The sequence below is a fragment of the Eurosta solidaginis genome, chromosome X (assembly GCF_040869045.1).
Source record: "Eurosta solidaginis isolate ZX-2024a chromosome X, ASM4086904v1, whole genome shotgun sequence".
Lineage (NCBI taxonomy): Eukaryota > Metazoa > Arthropoda > Insecta > Diptera > Tephritidae > Eurosta > Eurosta solidaginis.
The window spans coordinates 123,654,648-123,663,828 of NC_090324.1; the positions used below are offsets into that span (position 1 = coordinate 123,654,648).

The 9,181-nt window shown below is 43.1% G+C and overlaps 1 pseudogene; it reads right to left on the bottom strand.

The window, feature by feature from the left end:
* Window positions 1-8,165: 8,165 nt before the first annotated feature.
* On the bottom strand, window positions 8,166-9,177 carry LOC137235124 (zinc finger protein 335-like; annotated as a pseudogene).
* Window positions 9,178-9,181: the final 4 nt, after the last annotated feature.

Here is a 9,181-nt window from a genome sequence, read left to right on the forward strand (position 1 = left end):
TCAAAAAACAAAAAATACACTCATTATTTTTGCTGCGGTTGAATACACACCAGCGCCGCTAAGTCTTTTGTCTCCAATCTCGACACCTTTAAATAAACAAAATATTCAAATTAATAAAAGCAATGGAGACGTATATTATATTGGCGGAATTCATAGTGTAGTTAGAACAGGACTTCAAGTCCAACCCGGCCGAATCCCGGACCAAGCACACCCTTGCACTACTGCAAGAGAAGCTAAGGGCACTATGGAAGAAAACCATGTCTGCGTATGAAAGCCTTCTCAGCAATCCTGAGTTGTCCAAAGAAAAACTCAGCTCGCTAAGAAGAATGAATAAAAGTTGCTTCGCATGCTACCAGCAATGCATGTCTGCTGTGGTGGCTGAAGTCGAAACTATCACCCCACAGCCGGCAAAGGATGAAGATTCTTCGCACCGTGGACATAAAATGCGGCTTCCGCCCTACGATACAGATATATTTAAAGGCGACTACCTTTTCTGGCCGGCCTTTAGAGACATGTTCACGGCAATTTACATTCTCAATACCGATCTGAAAGATGTCGAGAAACTATATTATCTAAAACAAAAAACGCAAGGGGAGGCAAAAGAAATAGTGGGCGGATGCTCGTTAACAAACGAGGGTTTTGCAACCGCCTGGAAAAATCTAAGCGACAGGTACGAAAATAAACGTATCCTAGTCAACACGCAATTAAAACTTTTATTTAATCTGACGACAGTAGAACAGGAATGTGGAACATCAATTAAAAAATTGCAACGTGAAATCAACAATTGCATTTCTGCGCTGCAATGTCATAACATTGACATCACAAATTGGGATGCAATTATAACGTACTTGTGTTCAAAAAAATTCCCCGAATCTGCCTTAGCGCTTTGGGAGCAGACCGTGGAAAGAAAACCCGATATACCGAAATGGGAGGATATGGACAAATTCCTTTCCAATCGCTTCCAAACATTAGAAACATTTTCTGACCTCAGTGGTAACAAAACCGCAAAAGCGCCCAAAAATCAAAATTCAAGGTAAAATTCCACAAGACTTGCGGTTTACCAAGCCAGCGGCATGTAAGATGTGCAACAGTACGGAGCACAAATTACGAAATTGTCAACAATTCGGTAGGTTTTCCAAGTCAGGAAAAATCGAATTTGTAAAAAACAATAGTTACTGTCTGAATTGTCTGTCGGGTGGACACACCGTGACACGATGCACTAGCCAATTCAATTGCAGCACATGCCATGCAAGGCACAACACCTTGCTCCATCTTCCGACAGCACGTCCAAAGACACCTCCTCAAAGGTGGACTCAAAACGCCACCGACAACACACCTCCAACCTCACAACAGGCTAGGGCAAGGATGGAGTCTGAAAAAAGGCAAGATAATAATAACAACGTCATTTCGTGTCATGCTAACACAACTAAAGGGGTGTTATTAGGAACAGCACGGGTTAATATACACTACAACGGAGTGAAATTTTCCGCCAGAGCGCTGATTGACTCTGAGTCCGAGTGCTCTTCATAACAGAAAGACTCCAGAAGAGAATAAACCTGCCATCCAAACTTTTGCATGTACAAGTGTCGGGAATGCCATGCAAGGCACAACACCTTGCTCCATCTTCCGACAGCACGTCCAAAGACAACTCCTCAAAGGTGGACTCAAAACGCCACCGACAACACACTGCCAACCTCACAACAGGCTAGGGCAAGGCTGGAGTCGGAAAAAAGGCAAGATAATAATAACAACGTCATTTCGTGTCATGCTAACACAACTAAAGGGGCGTTATTAGGAACAGCACGGGTTAATATACACTACAACGGAGTGAAATTTTCCGCCAGAGCGCTGATTGACTCTGAGTCCGAGTGCTCTTTATAACAGAAAGACTCCAGAAGAGAATAAACCTGCCATCCAAACTTTTGCATGTACAAGTGTCGGGAATAAACAATACGCTATCCGCGCAGGATAACTTAGGTTCGCTTACAGACCACTTAGTAAGCATCATACATTGGTCCTAGTCCTACCTCAATTAACAGGGGACCTTCCGACTTGCCATGTTAGCGCAACGACTCCCTGATCTGATTCTGGCGGATAAGAGGTTCTTTATTAATGAACCAGTCGACCTCATACTTGGAGGCGACATTTATACCCAGATAATATTAAACGGTATACGGTAGAACGTTCTAAATACGCTTCTTGCCCAAGAAACAGTCTTCGATTGGATTTTAACCGGTCGTGCAGAAGCACCTCACCCAACTAATACAAGGGTATCCTTTTTTAATGAAATCAGCCTAGACAAGCAACTAACCGCTTTCTGGGAACTTAAAAACATACCTACAAAAAAGGCACTGACTGATGATAATGCCTATTGTGAGGAACTATATAAAAAGACAACGGAAAGGAGTTCGGATGGATGATACACCGCCGCCCTTGCATTCAAACAAAACTTCCCAAAAACCCTCTGTTTGGGCCCATCTCCTAAGAGCATCTGCTCTCAGTTCTATTGGAACGAGACACGCCTAGCCAAAGCACCAGCCCTACAGACGGAATACAATAGGGTACTGACAGAATACGTCACATTAGGGCACATGTCCAAGGTGCACACCGTAGTACCACCACAGTCAACTGATTGCTATTTCTTACCGCATCGTACGGTAATCAAAGAGGAAAGCACAACGACTAAAGTAAGGGTCGTAGTTAACGCGTCATGCCCGACCTCCAACGTCACGAGCCTGAACGATGTCCTACACACAGGCCCAGTATTTCAAGCTGACTTAACCATACTACTCCTCCGATGGAGATTTTTCAAGTACGTTTTTAACAGCGACATTGAGAAAATGTACAGGCAAATCTGGAACAAAGAAAACCAAACCCAATACCAACGGATAGTTTTTGGCCTCCATCCAGATGACCCCGTCAGCGTATATGAGCTCAACACAGTAACTTTGGGGTCAACTGTGCCCCCTATCTAGAGATCAGAACCTTACATCAACTTGCAGATGACTTCGAACCGTCGCTGCCAATCGCATCGCACATCTTGCGAAATAGCATGTACGTCGATAACGTCCTGGCAGGGGGGGGGGGGGGGCGGATAGGGATGAAACGGTATCAACAATCACTCTAGATCGGTTTATGTAGGAGTACCCCGCCATTAACCGCTTTCGTATACCTCGGTGGGTGCACTTCACCCCAACCAACGCTATAGAAATTTACGGCTTCTGTGACGCGTCCGAAAAAGCCTAAAAAGCTAAGATCAACGATAGGATCTACGTTAGTCTACTCATGGCAAAAACTAGGGTAGCGCCAGTAAAGACAAATTCACTACCAATTTTAGAATTATGCGGTGCCGTCTTACTGGCCGAAATCTTGGAAACAGTGATGGCGAACCTGAACTTAGGCACAGTCAACACTCACCTGTGGACAGATTCGAACATCGCCCTAGCATGGACTCGAAAACCCGCTTGTTCCTGGTCAACATTTGTAGCTCACAGGGTGACAAAAATCGTGGAGAAGGTAGGAACTAAAGCTTGGCATCATGTCGAGTCCGCATCAAATCCAGCGGACCTAGCAAGCAGAGGACTTCCGGCCACCGACTTAGCCGACAACTCTTTGTGGCGGCAGGGACCTTCTTGGCTGCAAGAAGGCAAAGCGAAATGGCCATCTCAAGGCGAACAGGAGTACCACACATACATCGAAGAAAAATGAGTACAAGTGCATGCAGCAATAAACACCAACAATAACGAGGATATTCTTGAACGGTTTTCCGATCTATCAAGGGCGTTGCGGGTAATCTCCTACATTGTAAGATTCTCGTATAGAACTCATCCAAAAACTAAAGCGTCCTTTAAAGCAGAGTCGCACCAGATCTCGCCCGACAAAATCAAAGATACGACTAGCCGTCTCATAAGGATATCCCAAACAAACCACTATGCCGAGGAAATGAACGCTCTGAGAACTAGGAAACCCATTGCGGCCAAAAGCGAGATCCTCTCTCTAGACCCCTTTATCGACGAAAATAATGTCCTACGCTTTGGAGTCGTCTAAGCGCATCCAGGGACGTTCCCGTCAACGAGCGTCACCCGATAATCCTCCCTTACGCCTGCCGACTCACCCGTCTCCTAGTCCAGTTTGTCCACACCATTTCCATACATAGCAGAAACCAATTAATGCTGCGGCTCCTACGCACGCAGTATTGGATACCTCGGGTCAAAAACATGATCCGATCCATCTCTCACAACTGCAAGGCATGTACTCTATTCCGCAAATGTTCCCCGACACAACTCATTGGAATTCTCCCTGCGGAACGCACTACCTTTTCTCGGGCATTTACCAACACCGGGGTGGATTTTGCCGGACCGTTTGACATCAAGTCCTACAGCGGACGAGGATGCCGCATGTCCAAGGGTTACGTCTGCCTATTCGTCTGCTTTGCAACTAAGGCGATCCACTTAGAGGCGACTAGCGATCTCAGTACCGCCGCGTTTCTAGCAGCGGGACGAACTTCGTCGGTGCGTCGAGGGCTCTCCGCTCAGAGTTCAAGGCATTCCTCGTTGCTGCGCGCTACCAAACCCCTCTAAATATGCCTATCAAACCCTCACATGGCATTTCATACCATCCGCTGCTCCTCATATGGGCGGGCTGTGGGAAGCGGGAGTCAAGAGTTTCAAAACTCATTTCAAGAAGATCGCGTCGGATCATAAATGTACTTTCGAAGAGTTTAGCACCCTCCTGTGTAGGGTTGAAGCACGTCTAAACTCCCGACCCCTAAGCCCATCTTCGAATGACCCGTACAACTTGGAGTCACTTACCCCCGGGCACTTCCTTGTCGGCGGCCATATACTAGCGCCACCCGAAATTGATGTCAGGGAGAAATACATCAAATGACGTAAACAACTTTCCTGATATTATTCTCAATGGAGATAAAATCATTTTTCATAATGTGGTAACTAATTTAGGTTATAAAATCAACTCTAAACTGACTTGTGTTGACCATATCAACCTTGTGGTGAGGAAGATATATAATACCTTGCGTAATTTATACAGAACTGCCTATTTGTTACCACGAGACGCTAAGATGAAACTGGTCAAAGCTCTAATAATACGTCAAGTCTCTTATGGTGAACTAATATACGGTAACCTGGACTCAATGTCACTCAACAAATCGCAGCTGGCCTTTAAAAATGTTGCCCGGTTTGTTTTTTCTAAAAAGAAATATGATCACATATCTTCTTATGCAATGCAGATTCTTGGATGCGATATCTATAATTTCCTAAAAATGCGAAATCTCTGTTTTTTGCATAAGCTAATACACTCACAAAAGCCGCAGTACTTATTTAACAAACTAAGTTTCTGCCAATCTACACGGACTTTGAATCTAGTTTTCCCGAATTTTAAGTACACAACGTCATCCAGAATGTTCTTTGTCAGTACAATCCGTCTATGGAACTCACTCCCATACGCAACTAAAGCTATTAGGAAAGCAGGATGTTTTAAGCAGGCAGTATTATCTTTTCTCAACTCTTAACCTACCTTTTAATTATATATCTTTATCCTTGTCACAAAAATTTTGAACTGAGGATGTTTAATTGTTAAAGAATAAGAATATTTTATTATATTTTTAACTCTTGTATTTGCGTTATATTATAATAGATTATATTATATTATATTACTCTACTTTTATTTTTGATAATGTGATACGATTGATGTACTATCTAAAAGACTATGTCTTACTTGTACAAAAACTCAAAAAAAAGAAAAATGAAATAAATGAAATGGAACTTAAGGCGCTGCATCAAACCTTCTGCAAACGGTGGAAAACTGAGTATCTCACCGAGTTGCAGAAACGCGTTAAGTGGAAGCATCCACAATCGAACCTCAAACAGGGGGACTTAGTCGTCATCAAGGGGGACAATCTGCCTCCCAACGAATGGAGATTAGGTCGGATAGCCAACCTTCACTATGGCCCCCATAACCGAGTTCGAGTCGTCGAACTGGATACGGCAAGGGGCCAAACCACTAGACCAATCACGAAACAGGTCCTACTACCACCATCCAATGAGGATGAGGAAGACTTGTAACTCCCACCCGTTATAACAACCCGCTTAACCCAGCTCTCGTTCACCACGAACGAGGCCAAAAAACCGCTTAACCCAGCTCTCGTTCACCACGAACGAGGCCAACAACCCGCTTAACTCAGCTCTCGTTCACCACGAACGAGGCCAACAAACCGCTTAACCCAGCTCTCGTTTACCCCGAACGAGGCCAACAACCAACCCCTACGCAGATCCACCATCTGCCACAGAATACAAATACACCCCCCAAATCCATAGGAGCTCTGTCAAAGTGACACAGATATCAGCTCTAAAAAACGAGTGATTTTTTTTCTCCAATGTGCATAGATATTTTCTTCATTGTTATAAAAAATCATAATACCCCGAAGAAAGGTATCGTGCACCCTACACCCATACGTCAAGGGTCAAACGAATAGTAAGACCCGATGGCGAAGTCATTGGACACACAAAGAAAAGGAAGAATGAAGGAAGTACAGAAGGGAGAAACTCAGCGAGCTCTAATGCTCCATGGTTGCAAAATGCAATAGGGTGTCGCTACCCCTTCTCAGGTATCTTGGAGTAACAATCCAATACAATTTACACATAACTCTTTAAACATTTTCTCATCATTTAACGTGCCCGTACGCAACATGTTTCGTATCGCAGAACGTAAGGTTTAACATCCTCTGAAGGGACGCTGTTAAAACGAAAGCCTCTCATTGAAATTATAAATGTGAGGGCGACTACAAATGTGTGGTATGTCTCCTAAAGGCATATTCTGTGACCATCAATAGGTACATAAGTGCCTACCATTCGCGCGCTGAGTCGTGCAAGCTAGAAACATAGATAAGCTTCAGTATTTGCGGACAGTATCGTTATTGGTACCCCCATACAAAATCTTAGACCAGGGGATGGTATGCCACGATCAAAGTTCATCTCGCAACCTATACCAGGACACGTCCGCGTAAGAGTTAATTTGGGTTGCAGGCTATAGTCTGTATGTGAACACAACACCCTACCTCTGGGTTCACGAGATGTTTGCTGTAGTCCCTTTCTTATGAATACCCCTGCTCCGACACAACCATCTTGGCGAATTCAGCACATTGATACAGATTTACGTCCTTCAATGAAATTAGTCGTTACACTAGGCTCACAGCCGAAAATGCCTATGCCATCATTTGAAAAGGGGTGTAACATGTTTATAGTTGGTTCTAACTTTATTAAACTTATTGTCACATACATTCGCATCACTTGTGCCATTGTGACTCACACTAGCTGGTTGTGGAAGCGAATTGTTGTGTGACATTGGCTGCTGGCCAGCAGGAGCAATTGTTCGCCAATCAACGTTTCGGTCATGAATTGTCACCAAGTTCTGGAGCCAAATTGCCGGAGAATTAAAGAGAGTTAGTGGTGAATGATGAAAGGCTTGTTTGCGACACTTGGAGGAACATGGACAGGCAACTGACCGAACCCGGCGTTCCTCGCTATATATAGCGGGATGAATGAGCATATGAAAAAAAAATAACAAATTTCATCAAAATATTCAAATGTACCTCTGCATCTCTCTTGGGTGCATGAAAATGCATTTCGTTTCCTGTGCGCCGCGATCAGGGATTTCGGCATCAATATTTTGTACTTGGTTAGTCTAAAACAGGATTCCGCTACGTTAAGGAAACCTAAAGCGGAACAAGGGTAGAGAAATGAGAGAAGTTTATAATTGTAATGACGAAACATACCTGCTTATACGGTGAAGGTCTTTATCACCAATTGAACAAGAGTCCGTCACATGGTGCTCAAAATATTCACATCCGCGTACCTCATCCATTTGTGACTAATCCGGTGGAAACGGGCATGTAATGGATATCGCATCTCCAATTTGCATACCAATCAATACCCTTTGCACTTGCTTCATCATTACCATGCCAAATGAGCAAGTCCTCTTCCACATATATTCTCTCCTCCTCCTTTTTCCATCATATCAATTGACGACGATAACCGCATATTATTAGTATTTAATCTCTTATCTCTTGGTGATCGTGTTATTGTTGTTACAGGCGCAGGTGATGCTCCCCGTTGTTGCATGTTTGCATTTATCTAGCACATAATTGATTTCTATGTAAATTTCATATATACGTACGATAACATAAAATTTCGTCGTGTAATGTTGAAACTACATATTTGGCATTTCAAGTAGGATTTATATGGCAAATGTGTAAAAAGATGTTGTTGTAGATCGGTAATATGTTGAGAGAATATTTCTTCAGCCCATTCCGGACATTTGAAATGATCACCATAACGATTTTCTGCTGTCTTCTCCAAAAGCATCTTCCGAATCGAACGTTAGACCGCATGCTGGGCAAATATATGTCATTAATGCACGACTCTCATGCTCCCACAATGCAATTTCACGTGCTGCTATTGCATTTTCATCCTTCTCTTGATTCCCATGAATACTAGCATCTCTTTCCTTATGTAACATTATGTGCGATATCATTAAAAACATGCTATGTTCTTCGTATGGACACAATTTACAGTGGCAGACTTTATGTGGCAAATGTGTAAAAGATGCTGTTGTAATGTTTTCAATGTACAACGAGTAAACATTTATGGCAAGTAAAGCATTCAAATTCATTATTAATACGTCGTTTAAAATTCCAATTTGTTTGATCGCCTAATTGATGTATGGAAACAATGTGCCGGCGCCATAATGGATGTGAATCGTAACGTTCGCCACATTGTGGGCATGTAAAATATATATATAATGATTATTTTCTTGTTCTGAAGAGTTACGTGGTATCCATTCGCTAAGAACACAAACTGGTTCTATTTTGCAAAGTGCCAATAGTTCATCCTCACAATCGCTATAATCTGCTGCCGCTGCAGTGTGAATAGATTCTTGTTGTTTTTGGGCTAATTCTTTGTCAATTTTTTGTACCCCAATCGGATCGTCTAGAGGTTAATTTTATAATTCAACCTTAAGTTCTATGGGTCGTGGCAACGCCACATTTTTATCAACATCAATTTCACCAATAAACTCAAATTGTGGTTCCGACGCCGCCGATATAGTAGATGAGCCTTCATCATCGCTGTCATTGATAACGAGTACGCCGCTGGTATCTGTACAATAA